Source organism: Mobula birostris, chromosome 10, assembly GCF_030028105.1.
Source record: "Mobula birostris isolate sMobBir1 chromosome 10, sMobBir1.hap1, whole genome shotgun sequence".
NCBI classification, from domain to species: Eukaryota; Metazoa; Chordata; class Chondrichthyes; order Myliobatiformes; family Myliobatidae; genus Mobula; species Mobula birostris.
In genome coordinates this window covers 120588357-120603705 of record NC_092379.1, presented here as the reverse complement: position 1 = coordinate 120603705, position 15349 = coordinate 120588357, and the positions used below count along the sequence as shown (strand labels likewise).

At 42.5% G+C, this 15349-nt stretch overlaps 1 protein-coding gene across 3 annotated transcripts in view; it reads left to right on the top strand.

Annotated features, from left to right (window-relative positions):
- Positions 1-15349, top strand: part of LOC140204288 (serine/threonine-protein kinase PAK 3) — a 248300-nt gene that overhangs the window by 207585 nt on the left and 25366 nt on the right. The gene's annotated exons all lie outside the window — the stretch shown is intronic.

The window sequence follows — 15349 nt, the reverse complement described above, 5'->3', positions numbered from 1 at the left end:
TTCCATTCAAAAAGTATAAAACATTGTGTAGGGAGAGAACTAGGTTCCCTCTGGATGATCTGAATAAAGTGCCACAGTACATAGCGGTCAGTGCGACGATATTACAGCTCAGACAGCTCCGGAGTTTGGAGTTCAATTCCGGTACCATTCTGTAAGGGGTCTCTGTACGTCTACCACCCCCACCCCCCACCCCCGTGGAATGCGTGGGTTTTCTCCGGGTCCTCCTGTTTCCTCTCTCAGTCCAAAGACGTACCGGGTGGGTTAATTGGTCAACGTAAATTGTCCCGTGATTAGGTTAGGGTTGTCAGTTGCTGGGGTGACGTGGCTCTAAGGGCCGGAAAGGCCTTCTCCATGCTGTATTGCTAAATAAATAAATGGCCAAATAAAGCCTTTGTATCTCCTGGTGACATCTTCCCTGTGGCTCAGTTTAGTCGGTCACAACAATAGAAGGAAGAAGCTCTGAAGCACTGATTGAGGGAGAGACTCCCTTTAGTCATTGAATAGGCCACGATCATACACTACTAAGCACATTTGGAATTCACTTGAGTTCAATGTGGGACATTTTCTGGCTGTTTGATTAAACCATCAGTCAGTTCAGTATCAGGATTGTTTAGCAACTGTTCATGACCAGGGAGAACGTGCTTCTTTTATTAATGTGACACTATTCAGATCTAAAGTTCACCCTAAATACTCAGATATTTTGTGATGTGATCTTGTTCATCACTCAGAATCTTCCTAGAAATCTGTTTAATGTGATGCAGAGTAACACACACAAACTTCCAAGAGGACCACAACCTTTTCGTAGTTTGGAGGTTTGGGTGCCTCAGTGACCCGGAGAGCAATGCTGGCTGGAGTCAGGGCTCTGTGCTTCAGGTTCTTGATAGGGTCACCCATGCCAAACAGGCCAAAGGGCAGAGGATAGACTCAGAGTGGTCCATTGGCCCTCCAGGTTCGGGGGTTCAGCTCAGAGTTAGCAGCCTGACTGCTGAAACAAAACTGTTATGCAGTGAAGAATCCTTCCACATCTGAGTGCGATGGCATTCATGAGTCTCCACCCAGGACTTGCGTGGCTGACAGTAGTGAAAACCGAGAGAAAGCTAGTGACACAGTGAAGGAAGCCAGAAATGGAGAACCTTCATTGCAGCCCTAAAAGCCAGTGGCATAACAGGCAATAAGTAGGTAACACACACACAAAATGCTGGAGGAACTCAGGAGGTCAGGCAGCATCTATGGAAATGGAATCAATCAACATTTCTGACTCAGTACTCTCCATCAGGACTGGTGTTTGAGTGTGTGTTACTCTGGATTTCCAGAGTCCTGAAGAGGGGTCTCACCCTGATACATTGATTATTTATTCATTTCCACAGATGCTGCCCGACCTGTGGAGTTTCTCCAGCATTTTGTGTGTGCTGATCTGCAGAACCTTTTGTGTTTATGCTTAATTAGGTGTTGTTTATGGCATTAGTAGGAGTTCCTGCAGGTTTCTTCGCAAAATGCAATTGATTGGATTGATAGGTTTCAAATGACCAAAAATCAGGAGGTGGTGTTTGATTGAAGGCCAGAGCTACTTCTGTCCACAGGTGAAGATGGGGGTGTATTTTCACAGAGATGAGGGTGCACTACTTTAGCCAGAAGATGGTGAATCTGTGAATTTCATTGTCACAGGTGGTTGTGATAACCAAGTCATTGGGTGTATTTAAAGTGGAGATTTGTAAATTCTTGATTAGTAAGGACGTCAAAGGTTACGAGGAGAAGGCAGAATGAGATTGAAAGAGTTAATAAATCAGCCATGATGGAATGGTGGAGCAGACTTGATGGGCCAAATGGCCTAATTCTGCTCCTGTGTCTTATGGTGGGTGAAGGTTGCCTTTGTCAGTGGTGTGAAGGTATTATCTGAAATGTGTTTGTATGTTCATTTATACAAAGGATGTGAGTGTTGCTGAGGATACCTGAATTTATTGTGCATCCCTAATTGCTCTGAACTGTACAAACGGATGAAAGTTAACCATATTATTTGGGTCTGGAGTCATTAGTGAATTCAGTATGTATGGCAAATTTATTTCCGTGAATGGATATTACAGGACATGAATTTCACTCTCTACCCTGTGTTAAAGCCATACTAAATGTCCTTAACTCTGGGTTAAACAACAACTACCTGGGATGAGGGAGATTGCAGGATCATCAGACTTGTGAGAGCGAAAAGGGTCTGGTTCATTGTGGAGAGACCTGTACTCCAAGTTGGGCCAGGTGTTTGGGAACAGTTATTACCTCTCAACCAGCAGGCTCCTGAACCAGAGGGGAAAACTTCTTCACTCGCTCCATCACTGAACTGTTCCCACAACTTATGGACTCACTTCCAAGGACTCTTAGAAACATAGAAAATCTACAGCACAATACAGGCACTTCGGCCCACAATGCTGTGCCAAACATGTACTTACTTTAGAAATTACCTAGGGTTACCCTTAGCCCTCTATTTTTCTAAGCTCAATGTACCTATCCAGGAGTTTCTTAAAAAACCCTATCATATCCGCCTCCACCACCATCGCCGGCAGCCCATTCCACGCACTCACCACTCTTTGTGTAAAATATTTACCCCTGACATCTCCTCTGTACCGACTTCTAAGCACCTTCAAACAGTGCCCTCTTGTGTTAGCCATTTGAGCCCTGGGAAGAAGCCTCTGAGTATCCACATGATTGACTCTTCATCTCCTGTTCTTCATACTTATTGGTTATTTATTTATTATTGTTTTTATTTTTTCTCAGCTCAGGCTGGTTAAACCTGAGCTACAAGCATAGCCAAGCACACTCATTTCTCGATTGCTAAGAACTTTCAGACTATTCTAATGGTGTTTAGTATGGTTGCTTTCTGGAGATTCTGGAGATATTGCTCTGTAGACTTAATTGTTCTATGCCATTGTGTAGTGATTTTGGGATGACCCCTGTTGTCAATATTACTATTGGGGCAATCTATTGATACCCTGTTCATGTTCCATAGACTATTAATTTCCTCTTTTAATTCAGCATACTTCTGTTGTTTTCAACTTACTGATTTCTGAATTTTGTGTGTTGTTGCTATTATTATTTGTTTTTTTTCTTTTTGTATTTGCATAGTTCGTTATCTTCTGCACACTGGTTGTTTACCCTGTTGCTGTGGTCTTTCTTTGATACTATTTTGCTTACTGAATTTTTTGAGTATGCTCACAAGGAAATGAATCTCAGGTTGTATATGGTGACGTACTTGTATTTTGATAATACAAGTATATCACTTGTAATTTGAACTCTGAGTGTTGATGAGCATGAGATCTGAAATATAGTAGAATGTTATCTGGGACAGGTACAATTCATTGTTCATCTTCTTCCATCACATGCAAAACCAGAAGTGCTTTTGTGCTTTGAAATCATTTATATGTCAGCAAAATATTAGGATTATATGATGAGCTGGAATCCTTCAATAAGCTTGGAACTCGCTGTGAAGGCACATCTCATTGATGGTGACACTTGAGCAGCATTTAATAATGTCACTGCAGGGAATATCCAGACAGCATGTCTGGTTCCAGATTATACACGAGCTGTGGTTTTAAACATTAAAAGCCAGATAAAAGGGAGGGACGGAATGGCACCAGCAGACATGCATAAATATCACATGCTAGGATGGTTTATTCTTTCATTTTGGCATAACCAAGACCTTAGAGCTAATTTTACTTGCTCACTCCAATGCTATTCCTCAGCACATTTTCAGCAGCAAGATCCTTTTTTCCTTCCCCAGCAGCTTTCAGAGCTGCACTGAGATGAGCTGGGATCAGCCCCGTTTGTTTGAGCTTCCCCGCAAGCCGGCCCAACACATTTTTGTTCCTGTTTGTGCTGAAGTCGCGTATTTATTGCAGACCCAGATATGTTTCATAAGAAAAATAAGGTTTTAGCATTTGATCCTTGGGAAAATTGTGTCTCCCTTTGCGCTATATATAGTATTATTTTAGTTTCCTGGTGCGGTAGAGTAGAGGTTAGCACAACACTTACAGTGGCAATGACTCAGGTTCAGTCCTGTTGCTGGATGAATCTTCCCCCCATGACCACTTTTCTTCTGGTCCTCTATTTCCTCCCAGATCCAAAGTTAATAGGTTAATTGATCACATTGGAGTTTTAGGGCAGAAGGGCCTGTTACCATGCTGTATCTCTGGATAAATAAATATTCATTCATTCATTCATGGGCTGTTGCCAAGGGCAATATTTATTGCCTGCCCTCCATTTTCTTTATCACTACCTGGATGATGGCGAAGAGCTTTCTCCTTTATCTGGGTTGTCTCGTATGATGATATTAAATCATCATTTTGCCAAGCAGAGATGGCCAATCATTTGTCAGGTGCAGGTCAGGCCCAGCATAGATTCTTTGAAAATATTTGGAATTTGGCTCAGTCTGTGCCAAGCTGGCCCAGCACCCTGCTTTATGCATGTCTCTAAAAACACAAACACGAGGAAATCTGCAGATGCTGAAATTTCAAGCAACACACAGAAAAGTTGCTGGTGAACACAGCAGGCCAGGCAGCATCTCTAGGAAGAGGTACGGTCGACATTTCGGGCCGAGACCCTTCATCAGGACTGACGAAGGGTCTCGGCCCGAAATGTTGACCGTACCTCTTCCTAGAGATGCTGCCTGGTCTTCTGCGTTCACCAGCAACTTTTGTGTGTTATGCATGTCTCTTCTGCTCTTAATTAATAGCAATGTACACTCAGTGGCCACTCCTGCTGTGGTGGCCATTGAGTGTATGTTCATGGTCTTCTGCTGTAGAGTCCCGTCCAACAAGCTTCAACATGTGTGTTCAGAGATGCTCTTCCATGGTTCTTTGACTATTATCCAGCCTGGAGATGGTATAGACTGCAGTAAATTTGCATTGTGGCAGTGGAATTATATGATAATGGAAGTGAAGGAGATGCTCAGTAAATGGCTGGTTGTCTGTAGATGCATTGGGGTTTGTTGCATGTTGTTATAGATGTTCTCTATCAGGAAGAGAGGAGGAGCTACATGCTATGCTATATTTATCCCCAAGATAGTGCCAGCAACTGATGGCAATGATTGCAGATTGCTCACAAAACTACTACTAAACACGCTAATAGATATACTACTTCTACCTCTTCTGAAGTGCTATGATTTGCAGCCTGTAATTTCCATTTTAAGGATGTTCTTTTGAGACAGCTAAATGATCAGGGGCTCCTGTGATCTCCTAGGGACTCGGTGACACTCTTGAGTTGCTGGTATGGCTGGGGTGGCCAACACTGTGGGTGGATGTTGTGTCGAAGCTTAATGGAGGAAGATGAACTTGTGGTCAGCACCAATACTCCACGCCAGTTAAAGCATCAAACAGGATTAAAATCGTTGAGGGCGAGAGTGGAAAATGAACAGGTGTTCAGCGCCATCTACCTGCATTGACTGATCTCCCTCCCTTCTCACTCCTATAGTTGGGCAGGAGGTACAGGAGTCCTGGGTCCCGTATTGGCAGGCTTGGGGGCAGTTGGGCAGGAGGTACAGGAGTCCTGGGTCCCACACTGCCAGGCTTGGGGGCAGTTAGCAGGAGGTACAGGAGACTTGGGTCCCACACTGCCTGGCCTGGGAGAAGTTGGGCAGGAGGTACAGGATTCGTGGGTCCTGCACTGCCGGGCTCGGGGGCAGTTGGGCAGGAGGTACAGGAGTCGTGGGTCCTGCACTGCTGGGCTCGGGGTCAGTTGTTGCCCTGCAGCCACTGGGCTCCTGAATGAGATTCACTCGCCTCAGCTCTGAACTGGCTCCGTGGCTGTAAACTTGATCTTCGGCAACTCTCTGGTTAATGTTCTGATGTATATTTTTTTATTGTTTGTGAAGTTGTGTTTTTTTTTTGCATATTAGGTGTTTGACAGTGCTTGTTGTACGGGGTTTCTTTTTAATGGGTTCTATTTTGTTTCTTTGCTTTGTGGCTGCCTGCAAGAAGACAAATCTCAAAAACCAAGTCCACCTGTACATACACAGGTATACTTCATTGTATATAGTTCACGATTATTTGCACTATTGTTTTGTTTGCTTTTTGATTCTGCGCAGCGAGAGCTTAGGGAAACCGGCGTCAAATTCCCTGTATGTGTCCACATACTTGGCAATAATAAAGGATTCTGATTCTGGTTCTGAAATCTCAAGGTTGTATATACAGTATACATACCTCAGGAATAAATGTACTTTGGACTTCGTGTGAATCTAAATTCTGATTTAAGAAACTGAAAGTAGATTTTAAATTTTAGGTTGAAAGAAGGACAATATTCCATAATTTTGTGTATGTGAATATTGAATTATCTCTCTTCATATATGCAGATTTGTGAAGCAGTAGCTTCACTGTGTTATTTTAAGAATTTGTTTCCAAGTCGAAGTATTAAGTAGCTAGAGTGTATGGTCTTGAGGCTTGCAATGTTGTAACCTGTGTGAAGGATATGATTGTGTATTGAAGTCGAGGTATTGGTAGGTGAGCATTGGGACTGTAGTGAACGGAGCTGGCCGATTGTTGAAGGTGCTTGGATGCGGCATTTGAAGATGTATTCATTCTTGTCAGATCACTTAAGTTCGTGTTATTCTGCATCAGTGCCCTTGAGGCTACCCTCCAAGTATAGGCCTCAATGACTATCTGTATTCTCTGCCTTTTCAGGAGCGTCTGAAGCCCCTTGCGGGAATAATACTGCTCACATATTTCCCACCTCCTCCAAGGTGTCTGAAATCTTGGGGCACATTTTCTTCCATATTATGCCACGCTACATGGTTTTCTAGACCAGATTTACCTGCTGTCTAACTTGTGTTACTGTTTCTATATCTCAGGGTGCACTGCAAATTCCAGCCCCCTCTTGCTGTGTAAACTGGTTTGTTATTTAATGGTAACAATCACAGTATTGGCGCCTTCCATCTTGCAAATACCCGATCAATGCTTGACCACAACCATTCTAACAAATAGGCAGCTTGAAGAACATTGCCTTTTTTGGGTTTTTTGGTGGTGGAGACAGTGATTTATCTAGTGTATCTTTCTAGGTGGTTCGAGGGCATCAGGAAATACAGTACGTTCCATTCTACTGCAGGCATCTTTAAAAAATGTCCATTGTTTTTTTTTATGCTTCTCCTATTGCATCTTAACAACTATTTATTCTCAATAGTTGCTGGCTTGTGGTGTAGTGGCATCAGCACCGGACCTCAAGGTGAATGGTCCTGATTTTGAATCTGGCCGGCTCCTTGCACACTTACCTTCCGTGCTGGGTTGAGTGTCGAGCTAGCAACTCGGCCTCGTTTAAAAAAAAAACAGACAAATACTAAGGAAGCGGCAAAATATGCCTCCTGATGTGCAAAAAGGAACAACAACAATTCTCAATATTGTCTGACCTTGATTTCCTTCTGTTCAGCCAAACCTTTTAATTCTCATTCCCATTCCAACATAAGGCCATCCTCAGGGTGGTGGAGGAGCAACATCATATATTCAGGGTCTGGGTAGCTTCCAACCTGACGGCATGAATATCAATTTCTTCTTCCAGTAAAAAGTTTTTTTCCCTCCCCCTCTTCTCTTCTGTTCCTCACTCTGGCCTATGCCTCTCCTCACCTGCCCATCGCTTCCCTCTTGGTCCTTTCCTCCTTCTCTTTCTCCTATGGTCCACTCTCTTCTCCTATCAGATTTCTTCCTCTCCAGCCCTTTACCTTTCCCACCCACCTGGCTGCATCTATCACCTTCTCACTCCACCCTCAACCTTTTTATTCTGCCATCCTCCCCCTTCCATTCTAGTCCAGAAGGAGGGTCTCGGACAGATACGTCAACTGTTTATTCATTTCTGTAGATGCTGCCTGACCTCCAGCATTTTGTGTGTGTTACTTTGGATTTGCAGCATCTACAGTCATCCCGTGTTTCAAATGATCTACTGCCACATGGATTGATTACTTTGCTCATTCATTCTTGTTTTCCTGCCTCTCTAACCTGCTGCTCATTTTGTTGTGGCTTCAGAAATCTCCCCCGATTGGACCAGTGGCCTTACTTATACAGGGAATTTTATAACGTTCCAGTAGCTGCCATTGTTGATGTCAGCATTTTTTAATTGAGACAGTGGATGCCAGTCTTATGCCATAACCACAAGGTTAGAATACCCAGAAGGCCAAGGAGATCATTGTGGACTTCAGGCATGCTAGAAGCCACACTTGCATCCCCATCTACATCAACGGAGCTGTAGTGGAGCATGTAGCAAACTTCAAATTCCTTGGTGTCCACATTTCCAAGGATCTCACCTGGTCCCTGAACTCCTCCATCCTGGTCAAAAAGGTGCAACAGTGCCTTTATTTCCTGCGGGGCATCAAGAAAACTCACCTCTGTCCCAGGATACTGACGGACTTTTACCGCTGTACCATTGAGAGCATACTCACCAACTGCATCTCAGCGTAGTATGGCAATTGTCCCGTATCGGACTACAAAGCACTCCAGTGTGTTGTGAAAACTGCCCAGCGGATTATCGGCACCCAATTGCCCACCATTGAGAACATCTACCATAAACGCTGCCTGGGCAGGGTGAAAAGCATTATCAAGGATGTATCTCACCCTAACCATGGACTCTTTACTCTCCTCCCATCCGGTAGGCACTACAGGAGCCTCATCTCCTGTACCAGCAGGCACAGGAAGAGCTTCTTCCCTGAGGCTATGACCCTGCTGAACCTCACATCACAGTGCTAAGCAGTATTGCACCCATATTGTACTGTCTCAGTACTGTTATATTTGTGTGCTGTAGCACTTTTTATTCGCAGTTATTTTGTAAATTACACTATTGTTTGCATTTCTGGTCAGATGCTAACTGCATGTCATTGGCTTTGTATCTGTACTCAGCCCAATGACAATAAAGTTGAATCTAATCTAATCTAATACCTGTACAATTTGATTTGTCTATCCACTGTTGCTGCAAGCTGCATGGTGAAACAGCTGTTTGACTGGTAATGTGCTCAACCTTGATATTGAAGGAATATATATGTTTATAAGACGTAGGAGCAGAATTAGGCCATTCCCCTGCCTCTGCTGGGCTTGTAGTCAGTACCTGTCTCCAACCAAAAGCACTGAATTATCTGAGTGGTGATCTTGAGAGACATCTGGTGGTAACGGTAAAGGGCAGCACGGTAGCGTAGTGGTTAACGCAGTCGCTTTCCAGGAGCAGTGATCACCGATCACCGGTGCTGTCTGTCAGCAGTATGCATGTTCTCTGCAGGACCACAGGGGTGACCTCTGGGTGCTCCAGTTTCCTCCCACATTTGAAAGACGTACAGTTGGGGTTAGTGAGTTGCGGGCACCCTATGTTAGCACTGGAAGCCTGACAATACTTGTGGGCTGCCCCCAGAACAACCCTCAGACTGTTGCCTGTTGATGTGAAACATCTCATTTCACTGTATGGTTAGATGTATGTGCGACAAATGAAGTGAATCTTTTCCTTTCAAAAGTTGGATCAGTGAATGACTCGATGGAATTGGGTCAAAAGTGTGCAGATTATCTCTCATGTAGTAGGTATGTACAGAGCAGGCTACCTTACATTACTCAGCGCTACCTTGGGATCAGTGTCCCACTCCGTTACTTAATATTCCTCTGAAGAATATTTATTACTGAACATATTCACAGTAATCAAATTACTTGTGTGTGTAAATGGATAAGGAGTTTTAAAGTAGATATATTGGACTTTAAAGAAATGGGTACTTTGTACCCATCACCTGCTTTTGATCAAACTAGTTTTTTTAAAAAAAAGATGTCCCTAATGGGGTGGGGGGTCATAATAAACTGATAATTTATATGTCACTATCAGACTACTACTCATGGTGTACTATTTCACCTCCATGAACACTGTCTCAGGATTTTTCCTCTCCCTTTTCTGCACTACATATTTCAACTTACGTCACCCCATCACTGAATTGTTTCCACAGCCTATGGGCTCACTTTCAAGAACTCTTTGCCTCATGTTCTCTATTTATTACTTATTTTTTATTATTTTTTTCCTCTCTTCCTGTATTTGCACAAGTGGCTGTTTTCCCTTTCTGTTCAATTGTTTGTTTGTCCGTCCTGTAGGGTGCAGTCTTTCATTGATTGTACTGTGTTTCTTGTATTTACTGTGGTTCCCACAAGAAAATTAATCACAGTGTTGCATATGGTGTCATACATGTACTTTGATAATACGTTTACTTTAAACTTTGAACCATGATACACTTATGTCAGTTCAGTATCTGAGGAACACCGACTTATGATCGCATTACAGCACAATTTTAACAATGATAACTGCACATTAAATAAAGGCTTGTGGCCTTTTTCTGGATGTTCAACTTGCTTGCTCCAAGGAGTAAGTTAGGATTGAAATCCGAGATAGCAAATAGCAAATCTTTAGCAGTAAATCACAGTTCTCATTTTCACCGTTGTACAGTTTTGACGTCTCAGCAAAATTTAAAATTGACCCAAAAGTGTCCGTGTCATCTTATCCTGATTTTTATAGGATCACCTACAATGTCTGTAGTATCAGACAGAACTTTGCCTGCAGGTCTCGAGTAAGAATTATTATCTAAAAATGTTTATAAAATGTATTTCTATTTTTGCTAGTGCCATACTATTTCAATTTGTTTCCTATGTATCCTAAAGCAATATATTTAAATTAAGAGACTAAAATAGCAATTATTTGAGTAGAGACTTTGCATGTTGTAATTCTATGTAATTGAAGAGAAAGTATTGTTGCTTCAGAACTCAAGACAGAGCAAGGTGCACATGACAATCAAGCTAGGAGCCACTTCATCTGTCTGGTTGCATCTATTCTTTGCCCTGTGTTAGAACTCTCATTTTCTTTGTAATGGGTGGTTGTGTACAGCAACTTTCAAAAAAAAAAATAGGAACTGCCTTTAGTTCAGTGGGTGTTATTTGCCTTTAATGATACAGATGATTCTCTGTGTTTCTTGTCAGTGGCAGCGAAATTGATGGCTACGGCTAATGGAAAATTAAATGACATATAGCAGCAAGCACAAATACCTGCTGTTCAATTTTCCCTGGTTCCTGGTGTAGGTAGCCGTTGCAGGTTACTCCAGCTCCCAAGATATTGAAGGCTTGATTTTTCCTCTAAACCTTGGGACAGAGTTGAGAAATACTTAAACTCTTGTAGCACAGTAAATTTCCATACTGCTGTCTTATGCCATGGGCTGTGGAAAGTGAAGTAGCAACTATGATTTGTCAGGTGTGGAAATTTCATCCTCTCAACCTTCACAATTAAAGGAGGGATGATGCTGAATCGTGGGGAACTTGAGGTTAATTACTGACTGATAATGGCACAGTTCTCTCGTGGAGAAGGTTGCTTGGCAATGGAAAGAAAGGAGTGATGTCTAATGAAAAGAACATGAAACTAATCTATTGAGTGACTGGAGATCAGTGGTCTTGATGGTGTTGACATTGCACCACACGGTTCAATTCACTGCAGTATCTCAGGTAAACAGTTTACCAATCTGGAAGTTCTTTGCTTTGGCTTGCTACATGTGCTCAGGAGAATTTCTTCAATTTAAGCCTGTAGTTGTTTCCTTATAGTTCGGGGAGTTCATCTACCTCACTGTTTTGCACACAGCTTCATTTTGCAAGTGCGTGTATTAATCTTTCTTTTGAAACCCGCATACAACAGTAATGATAAATAGCCTGCAGTTTAATTTGCCACAGTGATTGTATAGGTAGCCCTTGTGAATGAGTACTGTGCATAAAATGGAAGTTCCTATTGTAGAGTCCAAGAGCTTGACTGGGCACTGAGACGTTGAAAGTTGTGTTCAATCTATCAGAGGATTTGAGAGATGACTGTAGCAATGACTAATGATGTTGAAGCCAAGAGAACACGTTGTGTAGACTTGAAGTTTGCTGCGCTTGGACCTATTCAGTTGCCAGTATTGGAAGTTTTTCATACTCCATATTTCATTCTGTTTAACATGTAGCATTTAATCTTCAGTAAGCTTTACTGTTTATTCTGTATGAATAAATTGATTGCCTGTTAACCCCATGCCCATTTCTCACCCCTCCACTAGCTCCTTCTGTGCAACCCAAATAAATGCAGCAGGATGAAGCCATCATCTGGCTGGTCTTTAAAAGCCATTGGAGACGGTAATTCACTACCATCCTGAACCTAAGCAAAGGATGGACTAATCATTCATTACACAGATTGGTTGCGTAACGCTTTACAACACCAGCAATCGCGATCGGTGTTCATTTCCCGTCGCAGTCTACAAGAAGTTCGTACGTTCTCCATGTGACCCAGTGTGTTTCCTCTGTGATCTCTGGTTTCCTCCCACATTCCAAAATCTTACAGATTAGGGTTAGCAAATTGTGGGGATGCTGTGTTGGCACCAGAGGAAATGACGCATTTCACTGAATATTTTGATGTTTCAGTGTGCATGTGTGAAATAAAGCTAATCATTAACATCTTTAATACATAGAAGGAAATGTTATTTTAAATTATTTTTATATATCCATGCTCCAAAAGAAAAGTTTAATGTTGATTTGTTCATTAAAATGTTTGGCCCTTTCAGAACAAACCCTATTAATTATTTTTTCGAAATGCTATTTATCTTTCATTTACAGAAAATAATTTTTGTTCTGATAGCATATAAATGCACTGAATAATATTCGACGCTTAGACCTAGTTGTGATGACTGAAGCATTCATTCTGTCCTGGTGAAAGGTCTCGGCCTGAAACGTCGACGATTTATTCTTTTCCATAGGTGCTGCCTGGCCTGCTGAGTTCCTCCAGTGCACATAGATGAGTTCCTCCAGTGCATGTTGCTTCCATTTTCCAAATCGTTTTAAGCCAATCCTATTAAATATTGTCTTGCAAGCTGCTCCCCTTACACAATGCAAGGGAGGGCCTGCGCCAAGCCAACCACATTCTATCTTGCAGCACCAATTATGTTTGCCTTCCAAAAAAAAAGCTGCATAACTAAAGATGCAAATGTTATCAGAAATGGTCTGTTCTTTTGATAAAGTAACATCAGAGGTTTTCTCAAAAAGTGTCAGGAGCAGACGCTGGAAATCTGAAACAAGATCTAAAAGCAGGAAGTGCACAGCACGTCAAGCAATATCCACAGAGAGAGAAACAGTTAATGTGGGTTTCCTCTGGGTGCTGCACAGTCCAAAGACGTACCAGTTAGTAAGTTCATTGTCCCGTGATTAGGCCAGGTTTAAAGCAGGGTGCTGGGCAGCACGGCTCAAAGGGCTGGAAGAGCCTATTTTGTACTGTATCTCATAACTAATATTTTTTTTAAATCTAAGGGCATTAGAACTGGAAAGGGTTAAAAGTTAACTAAGTTAGAGATGTACAGGAAAGTAGCACCATCCAGGTCTCTGGCAGCAAGTCTGGCTCTGTGGCTCAGAATGAAAGGGGGGGGGGGTGGAGAAGAGTTCAGGGATGTCACTGATCAGGTCTACAGCATTTTTAAGAGGGACAGTGAGCAGCCGTAAGTCACTATACAAAGTGGTACCAACAATGCAATTTGGAAAAGGGATGAGATCCTGAAGAATGAATATAGGGAGTTAGGAAGGAAGCTAAATGCAGCCTTCAAGGTTAGTAATCTTAGGGTTGCTGCCTGTACAACGAGCCGTTGAGTGTAAACATAAAATGATATAGCAGAGGAATGTGTGGTTGAATTGTCGATGCAGGGGACAACATCTTAGGTTTCTGGATCTTTGGAATCTCTTCTAGGGAAGGTGCAACTGTACAAAGGGGGCCAGTTACACCTGAGCTTGAGAGGGACTAGTGTCGTTGCTGGTAGGTTTGCTTCGGCTGTTATGAAGGTTGTAAACTAGGTTGGTAGTGGGACAGGAATCAGAGCCTTGGGTGAGATGTTGGGTTGGTGTAAAAGTGGACAGGGCATGAATGGGTGGGTTGAAATGTGGTTATTTAATGTAAGAAGTATTAAGAGCAAAGATGATGAATTAAGAGCATGGATCAGTACATGGAATTATGATGATTTGGCCATTACAGAGAGACTTGGCTATTGCAAGGATAAGATTCGCTGCTTCATATTCCAGTGTTTAAATGTTTGGAAAAGGGATAAGAAAGGAGTTAAGAGGGGTGCGAAGTGGCATTGCTAATTACAGTTAGTATCACAGCTGCAGAAATGGAGTATATTGAAGAGGGTTTGCCTACTGAGTCAGTGTGGGTGAAAGTCAGAAACAGGGAAGGAGCATATACCCTATTTTGAGTTTTCCATAGGGGCCCAATAGCAACGGCGACACTGAAGAGCAGACAAGTAGGCATATTTTGCAAAGGTGCAAAAATAACAGGTTGTTATGGTGACTTCAATCTCCTTAGTGCAAAAGATTTAGATGGGTTAGAATTCAAGTGTGCCCAGCAAGGATTTCTGACATAGTATGTGGACAGGCCGACTAGAGAGACCGTAGTGGATCTAGTACTAGGTAATAAACTTGGTCAGGTAACAGATCTCTCAGTGGGTGAGTATTTCATCGCCATGGACAAGGATAGGAGCAGACAGTATGAGAAAGTATTTAGCAGCAGGAGGGCTAATTACAAAGGTATTAGGCAGGAACTTGGGTGTGGATGTTCTCAGGGAAAGGCACAGCAGAATTGTGGAGGGTTTTTAAGGGAGCACTTGCATAGGGTTCTGGAACGGTTTATCTCATTGAGATGGGAGGGTGAAGGAACCATTATTGATAAAAGAGGTAGAACATCTAGTCAAGAGGAAGAAAAAAAAACATATTTAAGATTTAGGAAGCAAAAATTTTCCTTTGAGAGTTGCAAGATAGCCAGAAAGGGGCTAAAGAAGGTATGTGGAGTTGGAAGGGGGCCTTAGAAGGCTTTAGTGAGTAAGATTAAGGAACTCCCAAAGTATTATACATGTACCTGAAGAAGAGGATGATGTTTAAAGTGAGGTAGGACTGCCCAGGGATAAATGGTGAATGTGTGTTTGCAGTTAGACAGAATAACAATTTGACCAGACTAAATGGGCTGAACAGCTAGTTTCTGTGTTGTAGTGTCCTGACTCTACGGCATCCTTTCAAGATGAGTGGAGGAAGGTTTGGGGAGATGTCTGAGAGTGGTAAATGCCTGCAATGCGCTGTTGGTGGAGGCAGATGCAATAGGGACATTTGAGACTCTTAGGCACATGGATGAAAGTAAAATGGAGGGTTATAGGCTCTGCAGGAAGGAAGAGATAGATTGGTAGAGGAAGAGGTAGTAAGTTAAAAGCTTGACATGAAAAAGGCCTTGTTTTTGTTGTGGGAGTTTGTGAACTTAAAATGAGTACTATTCCTGAACTGGAGATAGAAGCCAAGGAAGGGAAGGGTCAGAAGTGGACCAAGTAGCAACAGAATGGAAA